Source organism: Epinephelus lanceolatus, chromosome 19, assembly GCF_041903045.1.
Source record: "Epinephelus lanceolatus isolate andai-2023 chromosome 19, ASM4190304v1, whole genome shotgun sequence".
Taxonomy (NCBI): Eukaryota; Metazoa; Chordata; class Actinopteri; order Perciformes; family Serranidae; genus Epinephelus; species Epinephelus lanceolatus.
In genome coordinates this window covers 27,846,125-27,869,982 of record NC_135752.1, presented here as the reverse complement: position 1 = coordinate 27,869,982, position 23,858 = coordinate 27,846,125, and the positions used below count along the sequence as shown (strand labels likewise).

At 40.8% G+C, this 23,858-nt stretch overlaps 1 protein-coding gene across 1 annotated transcript in view; it reads left to right on the top strand.

The window, feature by feature from the left end:
- The first annotated feature begins 8,724 nt into the window (after positions 1–8,724).
- Positions 8,725–23,858, top strand: part of LOC117269998 (ras-related protein Rab-27B-like) — a 95,746-nt gene continuing 80,612 nt past the window's right edge. The window contains exon 1 of the mRNA XM_033647393.2: positions 8,725–9,022. The gene's annotated coding sequence lies outside the window, so the exon portion shown is untranslated. The remainder of the gene's footprint in view (positions 9,023–23,858) is intronic.

The window sequence follows — 23,858 nt, the reverse complement described above, 5'->3', positions numbered from 1 at the left end:
TAACAACATGTTGGTTACGCCCATCTGTGCACTGGCAGATCTGCAAAAGAGGCGGGACACAGGAAATGTCTAGACTGAATGGAAGTGGCTGTGTTGGACAGCAGCAGGAGGAGGGAGGGGTTATTTACGCTAAGATTCAGTTCAGGAAGAGGAGCGGTTTCAGTGAGGCAGCTGGTTTACAGCCCCTGTTTACAAGAAGTGAAGGGTATAGGACATAAAAGTAGTTCAACCTAATAACATTGTCTGCTTACAGTGCAACATTAAAACTAACCCAGCCAATGATGAGTTTAATTATAGGTTGATATGATGACCAAAACCTCTTGTATTTACCACAAGTTCCCTATGATTGCTTTGTCATCTCTGTCAGAACCTTGTCATGTCAGCCTTTAAATGCTGACCCAAAGTCATAAAATGTTATCTATACACTCTACTATATTTTATTGACATGACATATTCGTATAGAAGTTAAAGCATTTGTAATAGGATTCCTTGACAGTACACTTCAGCAACATGTGTTTTGGGTCAGTAAAGGAGATACTGTGCTTTGTGTAGGTCTGTAACAGAAGCAATACAAGTAGCCTAGTTGACTGAAAATAATTAACCTATTCAGACTACCTGTACATATTTGCTGTAGTGAATTATTTACTTATTAGACTGTTACACAGGATGCTGGCTGACCAATCAGAGAGCAGCACATACCACTGTTTTTTTTCCTCCCAGTGCTATGAAAGGTGTCTTCCTTGCAGTCTGTCAGCAACCCCTGGACCCTCAGTTTGATTGGGCTTCTTTGTCATGTCTGTGTTTGACCACTAGATGCCCCCCTTGGCTTAATATTCACTCAATGCCAGTTATTGACATCTGTTTAATTCCCTCAGTTTTAGTTTGTCTTTGCAGTGTAGTTCCAGCCTTTGTGGCTTGTTGTGACCTGTGTGTTTAAAAGGACAGTTCACCTCAGAATAAAAAATACATATTTTTCCTCGTACATGTAGTGCTGTTTATTAGTCTAGATTGTTATGGTATGAGTTGCTGAATGTTGGAGATATCGGCCCATAGAGATTTCTGTCTTCTCTTTAATATAATAGAATTAGATGGCACTGTACACAGTGGTGCTCAAAGTGCCTAAATACACATTTAATAAATTCAACAGCAATGTCTCTTACAGAAATCATGATCTGATTACTCAAGATAATCCACAGACCTTGTTGTGAGCAGTTTCACGTAGGAACTAGGGCATTAACAGAAAAGTCGATTTGTCGACGTGTCGACGTCAGTGGCACAAGTTGACAACCCCCGGGAGGAGTCGACAAGTTGTGTGTTTTTTCCCTCTCTCTCTCTGTGTGCTTGTGTATGGAATGCAATCGCTGCCTCTGATAGGCTTACGCTGATACTTTATCCTTGACTAAGTGAACATACTCGGGCGTACTATAAGCGGAGCCGACTCTGCGAGGAATGTCCGCAGTCATTCAGGCTTTCATAGTCGAGCACACTTCCGCGTTGTAGTTTCCTGTAAAAATGTCTGAAAAATCCCCGCGATGTGAAAAATACATGCCGAGCAGTCACTGGTGCGCGGAGCGGAGTCAGCGCAGTGTAAAATCTGAGCTTTGCGCGCACAGGGCTTGCGGACGTCCACTTTGAGTCCGCGCGGACCTCCGCAGAGTCCGTTCCGCGTACATTCCGCCCGAGTATGTTCGGGCCTTGACAGACACACATCACATGTGTGGAGATACTTCACTTTCCTCCACCGTGCCAATGTGATGACATCATCAAATGACTTGTCGACTCGACTTAGACTTTATTGACAGATAAGTCGACCTGAAAAAAAATCAAAGTCGTTAATGCCCTAGTAGGAACTATTTACTTTCTACAAAACTACACCCGCCAAACTATGCAGAAGGAGGCGTGTATCTAGTGCTAGCTCACCTAGCACCACTGAGCTAGCTAACGTTGAAGCTCTGCTGAGGAGGACACCAGTAATGTTTACATCTTGCACAAGCAAGTATATGCACGCAGCTACATCTCAACAACCACTGGATCGACTGAAGTGAGGTACAAACATCCACTTCCCACTCAAGAGGAACTGTAATAACTTTGGTGATGACTGACTTTTCATCTGATGCCAACCTCTGGACAAGACTTTAAAGGTTCAAGGTTTAGGGGGATTTAGTGGAATCTAGTGGTGAGGACTGCAGATTGTAACCAGCTGAAACTTCTCCCAGTTAAAAATCCTTCAGTGTTCATTGTTCAGGAGGTTTTTACTGGGAGCTGAATTATCCGCCGAGGTCTCCTTCTCTCCTAAATAAGCAGACGAGGTGATTTAATCCTGTAAAAACACCGTATAAAGCAGTCTCACACTACAATTTAGTGTTTCTCTGATGCTGTTTGGCATGTTGGAGACAGGCTGCTAACCTAGCACCTGCTAATCTAATCTATGCTCACTTTTTTTTCTGATAACTTAAGATCCAGATGTTCAGGAGGTTTATACCGTGAGTTGAGTCATCTGCAGAAGTCTCTTTCTCTCCAAAACAAACAGACCTATTGATTTAAACCCTTTTAAAACACTGAATAAAGCACTTTCACTTTTGAAATCTGTGTTTTTCTGACGCTGCTCGCTACAGAGAGGCTGGTAACTAAGGTGGCCAACGCAAAAACTGGAATGACCCTAGAGTCATTGGTTTGTGTGTTCTTGGCTACTGTGAAACATAGTGTCGGACTCTATATAATATACTCATATATAAGGACCCACTCCTTATGTAGATATAAACAGCTCATTCTACAGTGACAAAAACATTCTTATTTTTAAGAAAACATTCTTGTTATATTCCAATTTTGCAAATATGTCCCCCTAAATCCTTCACGCTGGACATTTATTTATCAATTTGCATCAGCTTAAGTGCCAATTAGGAAATGTTAGCATGCAAACACATTAGGCTAAGATTGTGAACATGCCAAACAGTATACCTACTAAACATCAGCAAGTTAGCATTGTAATTGTTAGCATGTTAGCATGTTGATGTTAGCAATCAGGGTCAGTTTAAACAAACCCAAGAATATGCAGGATATAATACCAAAAGGCAGTTTTTGCAGAATATGTGACAAGTAAAAGTAACTGCAAGAAAATACATTGCAGGGCAAAGCTGATGCTACATTCAGGGTGCATGACAGAGTCTGTAACCTTTTTGTTTACAAAATACACGCTTGACTTGTCTGTACTCTTGTCAGCTTTTCCAGTTCTTCATTTGTTCAGTATATATTTTTTTTTCTGATTTAACACGGGGCCCCGATATGACAGTCTCTATATTTCCTACATAATTAGACCAGAGAAACATGACATGCTGAATCCACTTTCATGTCTCCATGGCAACAGGTTGTGCTGGTAAAACTTTGATCCTTAACGCGGCTTGACATCAGCACATGCATGATCATATCAAACGTGGATTCACTCAAGCATGCCTGCATCTCAGACACACACGCTCACGTGGTCATGCACATGTGCACGCAGAGCTACACATACACACTCAATGTTGACCAGCAGTCACTACAAGATTGCTGAAAAGATGTGTGTACTCGTATTCAGGAGTGGATAGAGCGTTTGCTTTGGCATCTTACATGTTTGCAGAGGCGCTTGGTATCCATGACAACTAAAATGCTGCCAGTAATTTTTGATTGAAAGATTAAGTGGAACCCAGGAAGAAGGTATGGTTCAATATGTAAAATACTATACATTTGGGAAAGAAAACCGCCTGTTAGACTCTTGATTATAGAAACACACCCAGAGAGACACAACAGTACAATAACACACTCAGAAGCTGACATAATTAACAGTGCTTTAAAGAGAAGGCTGGCGTTACTCTATTCTTTTTTTCTTATTGTCAGCAAATCTTGTGAAAAGACAAAATAAACAATGTGTAAGTCCGTCTCTCGATACTTTGACTTCCCCGTCTGTGATTCTCAGCTCAACGCCCGTTGATTCCAGCTGAAGATAAAAAAAATGGTGTCACAAATACATTTTTATTTAAAAAAAAAAGTAATTAGTAATTTTCTAAAACAGCTGGGCAATGTAGATTTTAGCAAACGCAACTTAGACAGGACTAAATAGTGCATTTGTTGGGGACTATTTTCAGTAGCGGAATAATTCACATTTAATTTAGTGAGTATTTTCAGCCAACCCAAGGACTAGAATAAATGTTGGCATTGTACATTTCTGCAAACCACAGATATATTACATTCTCATGTTATTATGTAGGGGAACGCAGGGCCCAATTTGATGTGGGGTAAATTGTAATTTGGACTTTTTATGTGGTTAGACATGGTCAATCCTTTAGTGCTTCAAGCCAGTTGACTGCGATACCACCAAACAGTGACCCGTGAAATTCCACAGACTTTGGACGTGTGTCAGCAGAGTTCAGTGACAAAGAGTGTTTTCAGCGGACATAAGTAAATGTCTTTGTCATACTTCTTTTTTGATTACTGAGCCATCAAATCCAACCATATATCATCTTAACAACTGTCTTGTTGCCTAAAACACAGCACCATTTTGAACTATGTGACCAACTCCCATTAAGTGTTAGCTATAGGCTTGAGAAAATTTCTATCCAGCAGGGTTAGTTGTATTGTGGTGTTGTAACTAAGCCACCTATAGCGAATATTCCCTATTTTTGCACTTCAAACTTTGAACTAATGTCCTTAATTAAATGAGATATCTTACTATATAATGACGAAAACTCTGTGTGTGTGTGTGTGTGTGTGTGTGTGTGTCTGTTCCACGTTTCTCTCCTCACTGACTTGGTCAAGCCATGTGATATTTGGCACAGTGGTAGAGGGTCATGGGAGGATGCGAATAAAGCAATATTACATCAGTTGGCCAAAGGGGGCGCTATAGCAACCGATTGAAATTGCAAACTTTGAATGGGCATATCTCATGCCCTGTATGTCGTAGAGACATGAAACTTTGCACAGAGATGCCTCTCATCATGAGAAACACATGTGGCTCAAGAACCCATAACTTCCGGTTATATAGATTTTCCACCATTTTGAATTTTTTGAAAAACACTTAAAATCGATCTTTTCCTAGGAAGTTTGACCGATCTGCATGAAACTCTGTGAACATAATCTAGGGACCAATATCTAAAGTTCCCTCTTGGCAAAAGTTGGAAAACTTACTAAAACTGAGCTTCTATAAGGCAATGAATATTGCAGAGGGCGTGGCTCATCACATACAGGTGTATAACATCTCAAGGGTTTCACCCATCACCACACAACTTTGTAGGCATATGACCACACATAATCTGAGGGGACCCCTCCGTTATTGACCCCATCAAACAAAATGGGGGCGCTAGAGAGCTAATTTCTTATCTAGGCCTAACCGCCATATTGATTTTTACTAAACTTGGTAGATATGTAGAACAGGACGCCTCAAGGCGACTGGAGAAATTTAACTCTAATTGGCAACTGGGTGGTGCAATAACAACAGAAAAATGCTTAGAAATGGCTAAAATGTGACCGATCACTGTGGCTCCCCCTGTGGACCAATGTTTTGTTTTTTTTCTAATTGTTGGTATGACTAAGTCATGGTATGGTATGCTGCTGCAACAAGGGCTAGCTGCACCTTTCTCATGTGAACTACCAGTGCGCCCCACTTTTAAGTCAATATAACATACAAACACTTTAACTATCTGCCTTTCAACGTGCTACCTCAACTACTAATGTACAGTTTTAGCCCACTAACTATCCCACTATTGGCAATGGTACAACTGTACTTTCAATAAAGCAATCGTACTATCAAATTCACAAAAACTCTGTCTGAATACATTGCTCTTCTTAATGGGTTCAGGTGACTATTTAATCTGCAATTTCCTATGACCTGTATCAAAACACACACTGTGTGAAACTGTACGTGGACAACTGTGCACTCAGGTATGGACTAGTGTGTATGATTGTAATCACAGTGGTTTGTCTTGTGTAAAAAAGAAGTGAGATCATTAATTCACTCATTCATAACATGCCTGGTCTGCTCATCAGAGTGCTTTACAAAATATAACCTGTCAAAAAAGTGTCCAAGTTTATTTCCTGTTACAATGTTTGCTAAAATCAAGCAGTAACAGGAAATGAAGCTGTTTCCTAGCAACCTTTTCCCAGTGCAGGGGTCTTTAGAGATTTATCTTTGGATCATGATGCACATTTTAGGTTATTTCTTAAAGTGTTTTCTTGTTGTTGTTGTCCTACTTTGTTTCAGTGTAAACTTGCATGACACCTAAGTTTTTATATTTCATCACTGCATTAGTATTTGATGTGGACCCTTGATATTTTTATAATGCACACTGGATCCATACGTTACACATCAGCATATTTGACCATCTTATTCCCAGTCTTGAAATGACTTGATGACTCAGAGCTTTGGGTTTAAAATGTATCACCTGTGTGAGATCAGATTTACTGTTGAAGAAAAAACACTGACAGCAGCAAAGCTTCACCATGGAGTTCAAAACAAGAGCATCCTGTCATCTGCCGCAGCCTCCAATAACACCACCTCCTTCTTTTCATTTAATTTCTAATGTTTCTTTTATATTTAATCATGTAAAACAAAAGTACAAGAACTGTTTGTGTTTCCACCTGTTGAACATTTAGGCCACAGTGAATGAGGACGTTAAATGTCGGCGCTAGGACCCTGTGAGCTCACATATTTACATGTTTCACACACGACGCTGCCTTCACATGCTGCAGGAATGTTCAGCTTTACCTTACATTTGTGTGTATGGTGGCTTCTTATTTTGGTGAAGTGTGAATTTTCAGTTACCGGTCAGTAGAATAATAAAAGAGGTCCATGATTTTCACAAGAAGTGAAAAGTCTACAACTCTCGATTTGATCACTTTCAAAATGTTTTGGATAAATTTAAAAATGCAGTGATGGCATTCATGCTGAAAACAAGACTGCTTGCACGACTGACTCAGTTAAGCTGTTCATTTAAATTTGCTGTGGTTATATCATTTTTTTAAAAAAATATTCTTTAGTTTTTGTGATTTTTTACAAATAAAATTTAAATGTTAAAACAATAAAAAAAAAGGTAAATTATGGATAGATCATTCCAAAAACTGTAAAAATACAGTGTTAACAATTCCACAATTTGTGACGTTTTCATAGAACAATCTATAAAAATCTATAGACCCAACTAATTTTGTAAGCTATTTGAAATAAATTAATAATTTACTTAATTAGTTACAAGAAAAAATATTTGCTGGGTACCTTAGTTTACCAAGTATTGAAAATGAAGTTATTAAAGTGATGTACTGAAAGTGAATATGGTTTTCTCATCTAACTCTCAGCAAGAAAGCGAATAAGCATGTTTCTAGCAAATGTTAAACTATTCAAGATGCAAATTAGACTGCGTGTAGATCAGGCCTAGCCCAGAAAACTACAAAGTTCTTGGGATGTAGGCTAATAAGGGGCTAAATATACTAATACATGTTAAAGGGACAGTTTACGCAGCAAACAAAAACACATATTTTTCCTTTTACCTGTAGTGCTTTTTATTGATCCATTTTGTTTTGGTGTTGGTTGCCAACTGTTGGAGATATCAGCTGTAGAGATGTCTGCCAAGCCGAGTGCCATCTAGGTTTGTTATACTGGAGAGAAGGCAGACATCTCTACAGAAGATATCTCCAACACTCTGTAACTCACACCAAAATAATCTAAACTGATAAATAGCACTACAGGTAAGAAGAAAATTATCTATTACTGATTTTGGGTGAACAGTCTCTTTAATAAAAAGCTGATGAAAAAGGACTCTTCTTACATGGCATTAGGATTGCTCCAAGTGCAACATTTATGGCAGGAAAATTTGCGCTTGTAATATAAAACACAGGATATTTATTTATTTATTTGGATCCTCATTAGTCACTACCAAAGTAGCAACTACTCTTCCTGGGGTCCACACAAGCAAACATTACATCATAGAGTAAAACAAATATATAATTAAAAATCCAAGGCAAAAAGAAAAAAAATACTACCAAAAAAAAAAACCCAGGAAAACTACAAAACAATAAGAAAAACAAACAAACAACCAAAACAAAAAGATTAAAACAAAATAGTCAGAGAAAATAAATAAATAAATAAAATGAATAATGAATTAATAAATAATAATATAAATAATGATAATACATGTATATTATTAATAATATTATATATATTAATATCAATATTATTGTATTATATATAATAATTATAATGGTCGTAATAATAATAATAATAATAATAATGATCAGTATTATTATTATTATTATTATTAGAAATTGTCAGAGATAAAAAAATAAATGACAATTAATCAAATAAATAAATGAATAATAACATAAATAACGTTAATATTTTTTAATAATATTATATATAATATCAATATTATTTTATGTAATAATAATAATAATAATATAATCAATGTTATTATTATAAATTGTCAGATTTTTTTTTCAAAAAATAATCAGAAATAGAAAATTAAATGAATAAATAAATAATAGCATAGATAATGTTAATATTTATTATTAATATCATATGCCATCATAATATTATTCAATAATAATAATAATGATTATTATTATTAGTATTATTGTTATAATAATAATAATAATTATTATTACATATAACATAATTGTGAAAAAAACAAAAAACACAAGCGCCTGTTTGCTAACGGTGAGAAATCCGACTTTCTGCGGAGTTCCTGAACGCGTCAGGAGCGTCAAACCTCCACCCTTCGAGGAAACCGAGCGACATCCATCAGACTGGTTGCACTCAGAGAGGTACACTCGAGCACTCTTCAGGCTGCACCCCAGCAAACGCTCCGCCGGGCCGTCACGTCGAGCTCCGGGCAGCCTCGGTGATCTCTGCGCGGATTCTCCTCTCCATCAGGACTGTGGGAGAGATGCGACGTCTCGGAGGAGGAGGAGACGAACTGGCCAGGCAGCAGCAGCAGCAGCAGCAGCAGCAGCAGACACCTGCGAGGAGGATCTGAGTTTGTTTCTGTAACGTCAAAGAAAGGTAAGTGCCAAAGAGAGGAGAAAGACGTGTCCCCGGATCTTCCCTCGAGCTCGGTCGTGCCTGGTGCACATTTGGTGGTTGTTTATCGGTGCGTTTCCGTGTTACTTGCCGTCTCCAGCATCAGTAGAAGGCAGGCGGTATGAGTCATAGCCCGGCGCAGGGCTGCTGGAGGAGCTGCTCAGGAGCAAAGTATCTGCAGCTTCCAAAGCCACAGTGCGTTATGAGCCGTTGCACATGCAAAGCGCTGCACCTCGGTGCTGTTCAGGCAAATGACTGCGTGCTGTCTGTGTGTGTGTGTGTGCGTGGATGTGATCTGACATGCGTTTGTGGGTGTGCATGCACATGTGTGTACGTGATAATTCACTTGGCGAGACTTTGGGCTGGAGTGTATGAGAGTGAAATTGGTTTGGGATGATATGAATTGAGGTGTTATGCATATCATAAATGTCATTTTTGAGGTCAAAGTTTGTGGACGCCCCTGTTTAAATTTGGTATATGGCTGTTTTTGACGGTTTGGTTTGGGCCCATTAGTTCCAGTCAAGATAAGTGGCTCCCAACTGGTCCAGCCAGGGGGTCCAGATTTTTCCTTTGTCATTTGTTCAAGGTCCACACAGTTAAAAGTATTCTGTGTCATACTTTGGTTTGGTCATATAGTCATGTAGCTGTCTGTTGGTCACTTCAAAGTAAAAGCTCTGTGCCAGAAGTTCACTGTACTTCAAAAAAAGTTTGTTATACAAACTTGACTAGTTCTCGAGTCACTTGTGGTTCATTCAGACTGGTCTCAGGACCCACTTTTGGACCAGGACCCACCAGTTGGAAACCACTGTTTTAGATGATAGCGTGTCGCCAACTCTGCGGCAACAGTTTCTTAGACCCTTTCTTGTTTCAACATGACAAAATGGTTCCCCCAGTCTGATGTTGGAGAACTTGCCCGGCCTCCACAGAGCCCTGAGGTCAATCACATGCGACACACTCCTCTGAAATCCCTGCAACCAGGTCCTACAATCTGCTACAGGAGCATGGGCGGATTAAGACAGTCAGCCACTGGGCACAGATATGCATAGGGCCCCACCACCTCTCCTACATAGGAACTATACACACATGCTGTGTCTCAAATCGTGTACTTCTGTACTTACATTTAATATTTTGAGTGCATAAATGCATTCACACCCGGATGGTGCACTCAAAAGGGTCAAGAAGTTGAGTGTGGAACTAGGGACACTTCTCGCCCTCAGTGGTCGCCATCTTGGCTACGTACGGAAGGGGAGGGACCACTTTTCAAACTGGAAATGGTGGCCGAGGACTGTGTGACAGTGAACGTCGCTGCATTGTACAAATACATGTGTTTTTTTGCACTAAGCACCACTATGCTGTTGTCGGATATAAGCCAGCAGTGTGTTTATTGGGTTCATTTAGCAGTCTGTAATGATTTGGTACCGCAAACAATAACGCGAATGCTAATGCTAGTTTGCTAACTAGCTAATTTGCGGTCGTCATTTCTGGTAAGTGCACAATGGCCGTGTTTGGTTTGAGACAACACAACCCTATCGAAATTCGCACACTACGAATGCTATGTTAATGCTAGTTTGCTAACTAGCTAATTTGAGGCTGTCATTCCCGGTAAGTGCACAACAGCCGTGTTTTGTTTGAGACAGCACTACCCTATTGAAATTTGCGCACTACGCCAGTAAGTGCATGGTGCACATAGTATACTACATAGAAGTGTACTAACGGAAGTATGTGATTTGAAACACACCGACAGACTTTGTGGTGGTTTTGTATCTCCTTGTAGTCGTTACGCATCTTTTGGTGGTTTTGTGTCGTTGTTTCCTTTTCCGCAACTAATTCTGAACCATTCAGAGCATTTTGACCCAAAAATAAATTAGAATATCACATATACCATACTGTCTCATTCACGACAAAATCGGTATGATTTTTAATATCATTTTAAATGTCATATGAAAAATGTATATCCTGACACTCGTGATATTTTATCTTGTTGACATATTGACGTCATGCTGTTACCCACGACAACAACAAGCATGGCTGAAAGCGAACCTATTACCCACTCTGCGGTGACACCGGCGCCTCCATGTGCAGAGTTGAAAAATAAGAGACTGTTATACGTAAGCACTTTTACTGCAACAGCCAAAAACAAGATGGCAGTTGTTTCAATTCGTTCAAAATAGTTATAGTCCACGAGACTCTTGTGTGCTTTCATCAGCTTGCTGTAACGTTAGGAGGTCTGGAAGACGAGGTGATTTGTAACAACGATTGTGTCCACACCACCGGGCAAATTGGCCCCATATTGGATCATGTCTAGTATAAATTTTAATTTTCTGATGATACGTGATGCCTGCAGGTTCATCCAACCCCTTGTGTATGGTCAAGCTGCTCTGTTTGCAGTTCCAGCAGTATATGGATTATCACTTCCTGCCTTACATCTGAATTGTGAGCGTCATTATAGTCACATGATTGCAAATAAGCTATTGAAAGTTGCGTATATAATGGTAGGAGGCCCAGATGAACGCAAAGCTGGTCTGCAATGTCTGTGCTATCATTTCATCAGAGTAGCTCATGGGGCCCCATTTATTTTTTTTCTTTAAGAGATTGCACATGCAGTGAAAGGTCCAATTTTGTTTTTATCGTCCATCAAAAAAATGAGAAAGATACTGACAAAAATTTGAATAGCTCTTTAGGCCCATTAGCGTGCACTTCTGAGATGCCCCATTATCAATATCTGTTCATGAGGTCAAAATAATACCCTTGGAACATCATACATTCATTCATTTACTGTAACATCTTATCCTGTTGGGGGTCGCTGACCTTGGATGACGCCCTGGACAGGTCACCAGACTATCACAGGGCTGACACATAGAGGCAGACAACCATTCACACTCACATTCACGCCTACGGCCAATTTAGAGTCACCAATTAACCTGCACGTCTTTGGACTGTGGGAGGAAGCCGGAGTACCCTGAGAAAATTCGTGCTGCATTGGCTGCAGAGAGTGGTGTTGGGGGTGACTATTGTTTTTAGAGCACCTCATCTGTACATGTCCGAGTCATGTATTTGGTTAAATCCCTTTAGTGTACACATGTCCTCAGTCTCTAAATGCTATAGACCTGTCTCTGTGTAAGATTTTTCAGCGTCTGTCACAAATTACATACCACGACTTGTCTGCACTCGCCACTCGTTTTACTGTAAACTGTTCAGCAAGGTGTTTCCCTGAATGAGATCTAATATTTCAGATACACACTCGTGGGAAGCTCCCTTGCTACTGTGACAGTAATGAGCATCTGTCTGCGTCCCATAGGCAGACTTGGGGTATCTGTTGACTCATAAATCAGTTTGTAAACAAAGATGGAAGGAGCAGAGGTAATTAGTGGAAGCAGCCTTTATTGGTTTGGTAATGCACTCGGCGTCCCCTGAGCCGTTGGCAGCTTTATTGTTTCACGTCTCCAGCATCAATCCAAGTTGATTCCTCGCTGATGGACTCATAATGGAAATTACAGATTACATTTGGCTCGTGGGGTTGTCGTGTCTGACGGTGTTATTATACACTGAAGGCCTCGACTTCCTTAAAATTGCTATTCATTTGTGGAAATTTCATAAAAAGATGAATTAATCAACAAAAACAGAGCAAAAGCAAGAGAGATGTGGCTGCAGCAGATGCTCACTGTCAAGGGGTTTTCAGTTTTTACTCCTGTGTCTACATTACCACCGGCAGTCCTCCATGATGCTGCATTCATGTGCTGTGAGATTAAATGTGAACGACATGGGGGGAACTGTTCACTTCACTGGTCTCCATCCCCAACCTTTCTGTCTTATTTAAAGCCATGCAGCATGTACTCATGACTGTCTGTGAAGTCCTGAGCAGTTGAACTGAAGAGTACTCCTCAGACTGTTTCACTGCAATAGTTTTCAGAAAGCTGTAGTTTTAAGTGAAAATCTGTCACACAGATGTATGCACGTTACACTGCTAAAGAACCCCACAGCTCCCAACACCTGATGCTGAGAGCAGCCCACAGGCAGACTCAGCAGGGAGACGCTCTGGGGGATGACACTTGCCATCATGTCAGTAATTGAAACTTCTGGCTGCTGCTTAATTTGTGACCCTGTAGCTCATGCGTAAAAATCATGTATAAATAACCAGGTTACTTATGTTCCATACAAGCGTCACACCCGGATAAGACATTACTGAGATATGGCAGCCTACTCTGTGCACAGGTGTCTCCTCAACTCCAGTCATGTAGTCAGTAAGTCTAACAAAAGATGTAAACTATGAATTGCACTCTGAAATTAGAATGAAAATAATTAATTTCAGGAGATCAGGACCAATCCTGCTTTTATTAAATTACCAAGCCTACATTTTAGCTATAAATCGGGATGACCCCTGGAGCCACAAAATATTAGGGATGTGACGATACATCAGTCTGGATTGAAATTCAGTGGTCAGCAATCCAATATCATTGATGCAAAGTGAAAACATCAATACGTATTGTCATCTGTAAGATATACCTTTATTTTAAAATTTCCATGGCACGTCTATGTCACCATTTTCATCCAAGCGCACCTCCTTCCTAGACATTCAAACAGTGTTAGTGGCCCCACGCCAGACAGATGATGGTTAGCAGCCAAGAAAAGACAACGAGGATATTAAGTGATATCATCTCGTATCAATCGGAAGTCCCTGAATTGAATTGAATCAAAATCGTACGATGGCGGACTTAAAATATTATCCAAAGAATCAATATAACATTGTATCGCACGATTTCCATCCATTTTCAACTGCCTATCCGAAGCCAAATCGCGGGGCCAGCGGACTGAGCAAATTATTCCAGACGTCCCTTTCCCCAGCGACGCTTTCCAGCTTCTCCTTGGGGATCCCAAGGCATTCCTAGGCTAGATATGTCATCCCTCTAGCATGTTCTGGGTCTGCCCTGGGGCCTCCTACCAGTTGGATGTGCTCGGAACATCTCTAACAGGAGGCGCCCAGGAGGCATCCTGATCAGATGCCCGAACCACTTCAACTGACCCCTTTTGATGTGGAGGAGCAGCGGCTCTACTCCGAGCTCCCTCTGGATGTCAGAGCTCCTTACCCTATCTCTAAGGCTGAGCCCAGCCACCTCACAGAGGAAACACATTTCGGCCGCTTGTATCCGCGATCTCATTCTCTCGGTCATGAACCACAGCTCATGACTATAGGTGAGGGCTGGGACGTAGATGGACTAGTAAATCGAAAGCTTTGCCTTCTGGCTCAGCTCCCTCTTCACCATGACAATCTGGCAATCGGTTACAGTGAACAAAAGTAAATGTAATTGCATTTGTTGCGGCAGCTAACAATTGTATTGAAATTAGGAATATAAAATGTTTGTTGTGCTTCTACACTTTTTATTGAGCTTGTATAATTATTTTGGGAATTACGCATGACTGATATCTTTAAAGTAACATTTAAAAAGAAATCTCTTGCACCCCAGCAATATTTCAAATTAACCCTAGGGGTACCCTTACTGCCTTTTGAGAAACACTGTCGTATTGCGATGAAACTTGTCATTTACAACACCACAAAATATTTTAAAAAGTCACTTTCATTGATAAGACAGTGAGCAGCAGTATATGATTGAGTGTGAATGCAGTTAGATGTCGTTTTGCATCTATTTCACCTCTAAACTGTTGCTTTGTTTAAAACGTGCTACAACAAATTGAAATCCAAACCACTCAGCAAAAGATCCACACTAACATTAGAATAGGACACTATTTAAAATATTAAAGAAAATCAGTGCATTATATTTTCCTAATGCAGAGCCAATTAGCTGTAAAAGATACCTAAATTGCGTAATTGATTTTAATACTGGCCTAAAGTGTTCTTTGCAAGTTGTATGTAGAAATAAAATTAGTATTGGATTAGCGTAGTTTTAAGTCTTAAAAGATGAACAACCTCTCAGGTCTTCCTCTTCCTCTCTCCTCTCTCCTACCTGCTCGGTCTGCCACCTCCTCTTCCTGCAGAGGGCTCTTGATTGATAGCAATCTGACTGAGATAACAATAATCTGGAGTTACATTCAGACTGTTTGCTCATGTTCAGGCCTGTAGACCTTTCCTGCCACTGTCATTTAGTTTTCACGAGGTGGATCAGCAGTTTCCATGGTAATGCCTGAAGATCCCGTTGTACTTTAGGGGTTTATCCAGAGAGAATTACAGCCTGTGAGAATACAGGTTGGATGTGTTGCTGTGATGATTCTCTGACCTTTTAACTCTGGGACGGCTCTCCCTAACCAGTATGCCCTTTTCTTCTCGCTCTCTGTCTTTCTCTGTCTCTGTCACTGCCTCCCTCTCCTCTGCCTCCTGCCAGCCACCTGCAGTGTATTGACCAGAAACAGCAGGATTCAGCCTTCCTAAGATGATTAATGCATAGATAAGATTGCCACCTGATAGCGAGGGCCTGACTGCAGTAACACTCCAAGTCAAGCGTGGAGTGTGTGCTGTCCTGATTGGCTGTCAGCAGAATTGAGTTTTAGTGATAGAAATGTTTCTTGGCAGCAACAATCTGGTTGAGTTAAAGCTTGATTGCCGGTTGGAGCCAAAGAACCAGACTGTGAGAAGTTTACTGGAGACAGTACTTCTCAGAAGCACCAAATTATAGCTGGCATTTTCAACCCACACCAAAGCAGCTATAATCAATATTCGTTATAGCCTATTAATAATGGATCACATGACTACATGTATGTGAAAGGGGTCGCCTGTAGTGATGAATCCACAGAGACTTCTCCCCAGCTTTATGATGTCTATTGGTTTGGTTTTTCTGACTGCAACATTTCTGTTTTCGTACATCCTCACTGCTGTCATCAGCATTTCCAGCAGCAGCAGCAGGCAGGTAATTTCAGTGATAAAGCTCTGATGAACCGACTACATTACCTGCTTAGCACATAGTTGAGCCCCATTTCCACCGACCACTACAGTATAGTTCAGTTCAGTACGCTTTTTTCCCCATTTCCACTGTGAAAAGTTATGGATGGTACCAATAGAACCGTTTTTTATCGTCCCCATGTTTGGTCCCCCCCTCTGTTGGGGTACCTAGAGCACAGATTTGGTACTAAAAGGTGGAGCTGTGAACACTGCAGTCTGTTGATTGGTCAGTAGTGCATGGTCACTCTGCTCAGGGCTGAATTTCACTGCGACAACTCTGACCTTCACTCTAGTTTTTATATGACATACACTTTTAGTAATGAGTGGATCTTCAAGCATTTATATATATTAATTTCAACTGCATTATGTGAATTGCATATATTCAAATCCTCACTCGGAGGAAAAAAAAAAGCATTGTGGAGCGCTGTTCCTGTGGGCTACAGCAACACTAAACCCCCAAGTTTGCCTTTGAATAACTATGTGCACAAACCTTCTAATTTTAAATAAATATCCCATGGAGAGAGACTCTCACTGCAGCCTGTTCTATTTTGTTCTGAAAATGTAGGTGTGCAGCCTTGTTCTGTGGATGATAAACAAGGTGCAGACTGATAAAGGAGAAAGTGCTGGACGGAGCAGTGAGTGACAACAACATTGCCATTCATTTAAGAGTACTGTTTGCGTTGGAAACTCGAGGGTCTAGGTACCATGTCTGAAGGGTTACTTTTGGTTCCAAAGGTACCATACCGAAGGTGTTTGGTGGAAACAGGGCTTTAGAGACCAGCTGGTGAACATATCACAGCCTTTAAGACCTTAAAAGCCTGATAATGTCTCAGGAGGACGTAACCATCATGATGTTACCCATTAATTTGTGGACTCCCATTTTTCCCATTTTGAAGCGTTGACTTTGGAATTTTAACCGTTACCATATTTGATTTTAGGAGCCTGAAGTGATGTGAAGTGACTATATTTGGACAAAAGGGTGGAGCTAGCCCAACTGCTGCCTGCTAGCTTGGGTAGCACCATAGAATGTGTATAAAGATTGACCACGCATCTCCACTTCCTCCCACTGTACATAAATCCCAAATGCCAAAATATCCTGGATACAGCTACTGCCATCTTGTGCTGGTGACAGATGATCACACATTAAGGCCAGATGGCAAGCTAATCAACAGGCAGGTGATCTTTGGGATTGAACCTCTGTGAAATTAACAATATTTTGGTTAGTCACCATGAGTGTCTCTCATAGCTGTAGCAACTGACAGAACAGAACAGACAGATTTTAATTGGTTAAGGTTTGATACACGGTGCAGTTTGGACACTGCCACATTGTCATGATACATGATAAATACATAAATTGAAAATGAAACTGATATGAAAATGAGTTGCAGCCGTTTTTGGAACCAGCCCAACCATGTGTGTTGTTTTAAGCTCCCTGTAGTGGTTGTAGTTGTCCTTTGGTGTGAGGATGGTGGTGCTGTGACACATTCAGGTTAACAATTTGATCTCGAGTGTCTCGCTCAGTTCAGCCAGTCAGTTCGGATAATTCACAGCCGGATAAACAGGAGAGGGGGCGAGGGAGAGAAAGGATTTAGAAGACTTAGGATGACAACTGAACTGACACACTAAGAAAATTCAACACATGGTATTCAACTGTTGAGCAACTTTCATGCAAAAGTACAAAAGCTGCAAGCTTTTGGAAATGTCTTCTGCTGCAGTACAAACTTATTGTAGCAGAAGAAGAACCAGAAAAGAGTTGCACAACAGTCAACATGACTTTTAAGGTTGTCCATCTGTCCCATCCTTGTGATATCTCAAGAATGCCTCAAGGGAATTTCTTCAAGTTTGGCAAACGGTCACTTGGACTCAAGGCGGCGGCCGTGGCTCAGAGGTAGAGCAGTTAGGTCATTCACCAATCAGAAGAGCTGCAGTTTGAGCCCTAGCTCCTCCAGTCTGCATGTTGAAGCATCCCTGGGCAAGATACTGAACCCCAACTTGCTTCTGATGGCCTTTCCAATGTTGTGTGAATGGTTACTGAGTAACAGGTGGCACCTTGTATGGTAGCCTCTGCCACCAGTGTGTGAATGTGTGTGTGAATGGGTTAATGTGATGTATTGTAAAGGCACCTTGAGTGTTAAGAAGACTAGAAAAGCACTGTACAAGTGCCATTTACCATTAAAACGAATTCGATTTTGGAGGTGACACGTCAAAGGTCAAGGTCCCTGTGATCTTGTCTGTCTCATTCTTGTGATCGTGATCCCTCAAGGACACCACGAGGGAATTTCTTCAAATTTAGCTTGAACTCAATGATGAACCTGGTTTTTGATGGTTATAGGTCAAAGGTCAAGGTCACTCTGACCTTGCATCTTTGTTATTCTTGGGAACGCAATAACTCAAGAACACGAAAGGGAATTTCTTTAAATTTGACACAAACGTCCACTTGGACTGAAGGATAAACTTATTCATATTTTTTGGTTGAAAATATGTTTTTGGCCAGAACTCAAAAATTCATATGCTAATTATTATTACAAAACTTCACTGAAATGTCTGATAGGATGAAATAATGACATAATGGCATTTTATACCCAAAAGGTCAAAGGTCTGCTTCACTGTGACATCATAATGTTTTGCATGAAACACTTCATTGGTCATTACTCAGTGTCATATCTCTTCCCATAAGGGGAAATATTTGGTCAGATAGATTTACAGGTTACACAAATCTTGGGTGCCCACCTTGAAACTGTGCTGATTGTATAGATCTTCTGTGTGATTGGGGGGACAATGTGTATGAAGCATCCATGTTTTCACAGACATGGATGTCACCTGTAAGAGAAACTTGACTGATATACGGAGGCATACAACTGGGGGGTGGTAATTGTTGTTAAATTACTACACGTGTACCGAGAGGTGGCACGAAACCATACAAAGGCGATGACGCAATTAGACTTAAATGTAATGGGTACCCTTTTCTCAGACTAGTTTAGATGTATTTTTGACATTTCTGTACTACGGTAATTTATTGGCGAACATAAGTTGCTGATGCTGATGTACGGCAAGAAGCTGAATTAGCTAATATCAGCCCAGCCAATTTATTTGTCTAGCTCTATTCCCAAAACTGTTCACGAGAAAGTTTGCCACATTACAAAAAGAGACAGACAGTGGGTCTGAGGAATGGACTGATTGAAAGAGTGAGAGCACAAATGTGGGTATGAGTGTAGGATCAATAATGAAGGCTGTTCTTCTGGACAGTAAATCAGCTCGGCAGTACATTCTCTCCCCTCAGCTGCCACTTTTATCCTCACTCATAAATACCATGGATTACGGCTTGTCATGATGGGGAACTCCTCACAGTGTAGTGCTGGTTTAATGATGGAGGATACTGTTGATTTATATACAGCACAGGCACACTGTTCTCTGAGGCATCTGTAAGATGATAGATGCTGTTTGTACATCCTTGATATCAAATCAGGAAACATTTGCAACTCGATTACATGAAACTGTCATTTAGAACAGAGTGTTTGTTTTTAATGAAAAAACAACACTTCCTCCTCATTTATTACGTTTGACTGCTCTTTCATGCATGGGCCAAATGAAGTAATGTTTTAAAATTTACTTCTCTATGCTTTTTGCTCTCAATTATTCCAGTTTCATGTAAGCTAGATTTCACCCAATTTGAATTAGGCTAAATATCTGCTTTCTTCCTGAAAATAGTGACTGAATGGTCAATTGACTGAACTTGTATAGAGACTTTATAATCTTCCGACCACTCAAAGCACTTTTACACTACGTTATATCCACCCATTCACACACACATTCACACACTGGTGGCCAAGGCTAGCATACAAGGTCCCACCTGCTACTCAGTAACCATTCACACCGATTTAACAGCCATCAGGAGCAATTTGGGGTTCAGTATCTTGATATTTCAACATGTGGACCGGAGGAGCCGGGGATTGAACCGCCCATCTTCCGACCTAACTGCTCTACCTTTTTCAGTGTCTGCTAATGTCATTCCCCCCAATTACCCAACAATCTTCAACTCCAAAGGCCCCCTACACACCATGTCCGCAGTTGTTGCACATTTAAAAATAAATACAACCTGATGTTGTGTCAATCACATTTACACACTGACTCCAAACCTTTCATCTGTCGTTAAAGTTTTCAGTAAAGGTATGATTTTCTATGATTTTTGTATCAATCAAAAGCCTTTTAGAAGTAGTGAAGAAAATGTAGCGTAACCTGCAGGACACATACATCCGCAACAAGAGAGAGGAAAAGGGCAGAGGTGGACAGAAGGCCAGCAAGACAAAGAAGTGGAAGTATATGGAAGCATTAGCAATGATGATGCTTATAGTAGAGTGCAATTTATTAGCTATAAGGTATCATTTCACAACTCAGGAAGCTGCAGTGCCAAATGTAAAAGACACGGTCAGAGAATGGCAACAGCCTGGGGAGGTAACTCTAGAAGAGGGAAGCAGGGAGCAAATGTGTCTACATTTTTCCTTGTATCGTAGGGCTGCAACAATTAGTCGACTAATTGATGACTAATCGACTGTTAAAATAATCGGTGACTATTGTAGTAGTCGACTAATCAGTTTGAGTCATTTTTCAAGTAATGGTAAATGGTAAAAAAAAAAAAAAAGTACTATAAAAGTAGCCCAAAATACTCTTATTGCAGCTTCTTACGTTCAGATATTGGCAGCTTTACACACTCTCCCATGACGGTGAACTAAAACCCTTTGGCGTGAGTACAAACAAGACATTAGATGACATAATTTTGGGGTTTGGGAGAGACAGACCGACATTTTTCAACATTTTAACACATATTTTGATAAAATGATTAGTCGACTAATCGAAGAAATAATTGACGGATTAGTCAACAATGAAAATAATTATTAGTTGCAGCCCTATTGTATTGCGGATTTTCGCATACATCGGATTTCATACATCCATTGTGTAGAACCCTTTTAAACTGGGGGCTGCTGCTTTAAAAGTGTACAGACAGTGTCCCAGTGGTCTTCCAGCCCCTTATCGAGGTCTTTCTACAGGCAGGCTGCTTATCCATGTTTAGTAAGTCCAGGTATTCCTTCAACCAAGAGTCCCTCATGAAGCAGGCTGCTTTACGCTCCTTCCAGTTTAGAAGAATTATTCTCTTAATAGATAAGCAACACAGTGTCCATAGGCGCTGGACAGTTGCTCCAACAACATGGTTGTCCAACTTCAGGCCCAACAAGCATACTTTGGGGCACACTGGGAAATCAAGACATTTGATGACATTACATTGGGCTTAAGGGAATTGTGATGGACATTTTCAAAGTTCTCCTCGAGACCAAATGATTAATTGAGAAAATATTTGTCAGATTAATCAGTAATAATCTTGTCATGTTTAGGAATGGGTGGTCACACTGGGATGTTTTTTAAAGCAGCGCCTCTGTTTGTATGTAACAGGTTGTACGTTGCTGACGTTGATTAATAATTCTTGTAACAGCGAATGTTATTAAATTCTTGGCAGAGAGGATGAAAGCATCTGATCAACAAGGGAACCAGAGAGCTGAGATCATTTTTAGATGAACTGACCATGAATTAATAAGCTGAAAAGTAATGAGATCTATATGCCACTGCCAAGAATGCACCACGGGACTCAACAAATCTGTGCTTGTTTGTCTCTTTCTCTCATCTTTCATTCATTTTATCTCTTTGCTTCTTTCTTTCTTTCTTTCTTTCTTTCTTTCTTTCATGTGTTAGACTTCTTTTATTTGGTCCTAGAAATTTGCAAGATGAAAATGATTCAGTCTCTTTCTTTGTGTGACCTGTTTTCACAGGTTGTGATCTCTTTTTAAAAAAATACCTTTGCATCAAACAGGCTTTGAGGCAGAGGTGTGGGCACCTGTCAAACCTCTGTATACCATTTGTAATGTCGTCTGCTTCTGTGGGAAACCTTGACATTTAGATTTTTCTGCACGATATATGTTTTTTTTATATTTTCTTATCGCTCTCCCCACTTTGACAGACAGGGGTCAGGCGAGGGCAGATTGATCCTCTATTATACCGCTGCCTTGACATTTTGTGATTTGGTACCATCCCTGTTTTTTTTTTTCTCTTTCTTGCCACACCGTAGGAGGAAAAGGTTTCTGTTTTAGCCCTTCAGAAGGACACTTCTGCAGAATTGGATTCATATTTTCTTTTACTGCAGAGCTAAATGAGCCTGGTGGAAGAAAATGGGCACAAAATATAAAATGTCACTTCATCCAAGAGCTGACTCTGAGTTTTAACTGGACTTTCTCCCTGGACTCAAACATAGAGGAAGTTAGATTCAAGTTTACAGTTATATGTGTGTATTAGAACACAGGAGATTCAGTACAGCACATGAATATATTAGGACTGCCAGGGCTGGAGGTTTAATTCCCGAAACCACAGTGGTACTATGTTGCCAGGGTTTGGAAACATAGTCCTCTAAAGTAAAGACAACTACTCTCGACAACTTAAGGTGCAGACACGCCAAACCGACATCAAAGAACTAGCGGCGACATAAGCCAACTGTTGCATCGTCTACGTTACCTCACATCGCCCTGTGTCAGTGGCATTTGAACACACTACAAAGACTACATCCGAAGGCCAAGTAGCACGTACGTTCTGCGCCTGCGTCAGAGGAAATAACGCAAAAAGGGAAGCCGGAAGTCTGAGGAATGCATGAGATAAACAAAGTAGCGGCGTCCTGTCAGCCGAGGGGTTTCCTGTCTGTGCAGCCGAGCACCGCAGCACCTCCACGGACTATTACATCCAGACGGTCCCGGTGTTTCCTCCACAGGCTACACTTCACTCAGCTGCCCGACAAACCCGCTGCTTCTTCCCACTTTAATCTGAATAACAAACCGGGGCTCGGTGCTCCGGTAGGATCCAAACGGTGGGCCGGGGCTAGCTGGGAGGCTAGCGGAGGCTAACTGGCTGTGCTTCCCTCCGGTCATGCTGCGGCTGTTCAGGTTAAAGTGGGAAGAAGCAGCAGGTCTGTCGGGCAGCTGAGTGAAGTGGAGCCTGAGGAGGAAGCACCGGTTAGCCCCGGTTTCACTACAGGCAGATATACTGGCTACAGAGGCGAGGAGTTAAAACCTGAACAGCCATCTCTCTCACCGACAAGCTCCACCGGCGATTCAACATGCTCAATTGGCCAAAAAGCCGCCGACGCCTAAGTGCTGACAGTGCAGGACACACCGCAAAAACTAGGGCGACTGACGCTCACCGACGGCCAACTGTCGGCTTGGTGTGTCAGGGCCTTTAGAGCAAGGCACTCACACTACCGGGGCTGGAAATTCGTTTCCCTAACCACCCTCAGCTGCCAACCCTCCTCGTTTGATGTGATCACGAACGCTAAAAAGATTACTCGGTTGATAAACTAGTGGATTGACTTAAATTAACAGAAACTGTTTTAATAAATGATTAATAATTTATGTGTCAAGCACTGAACACTTATTTTGAGGATTTGTTTTCCACTTCTGCCTTAATTTAGGTCTTGCATCACTTAATCAGGCAAAACAAAACAGTTTTATTTATGCCTCTTAGATGGGCTTTGGGAACTCATGACAGGCATCTTAGTAGTCCTCTGATAGATTGCTGTGTACAGCATGAACTGAGCATGTCTTATTGATGATTAAATTTTTTTTAGGGAGAGTTTATTTGTCTGGTAACCAGACAAAAGGAAGCTGCAGAAATGAATTGCAGCTTACTAATAATTAATTTAACCAGCAGCAGCAGTGGATGTATTCACAGACATGTGTTTGTGTATGTTTGAGTAGTTCTTTCAAATGTTAGCTCTTCCTCATTTGGGTGTATGTGATGGTGTTTTTGGAATATGGATATGAATATTTCAGTATAGTAAATGTGAGATAGTGATGCTGTATATTGACCAGTATTTTTTAAATATAATCATAGTTGAAC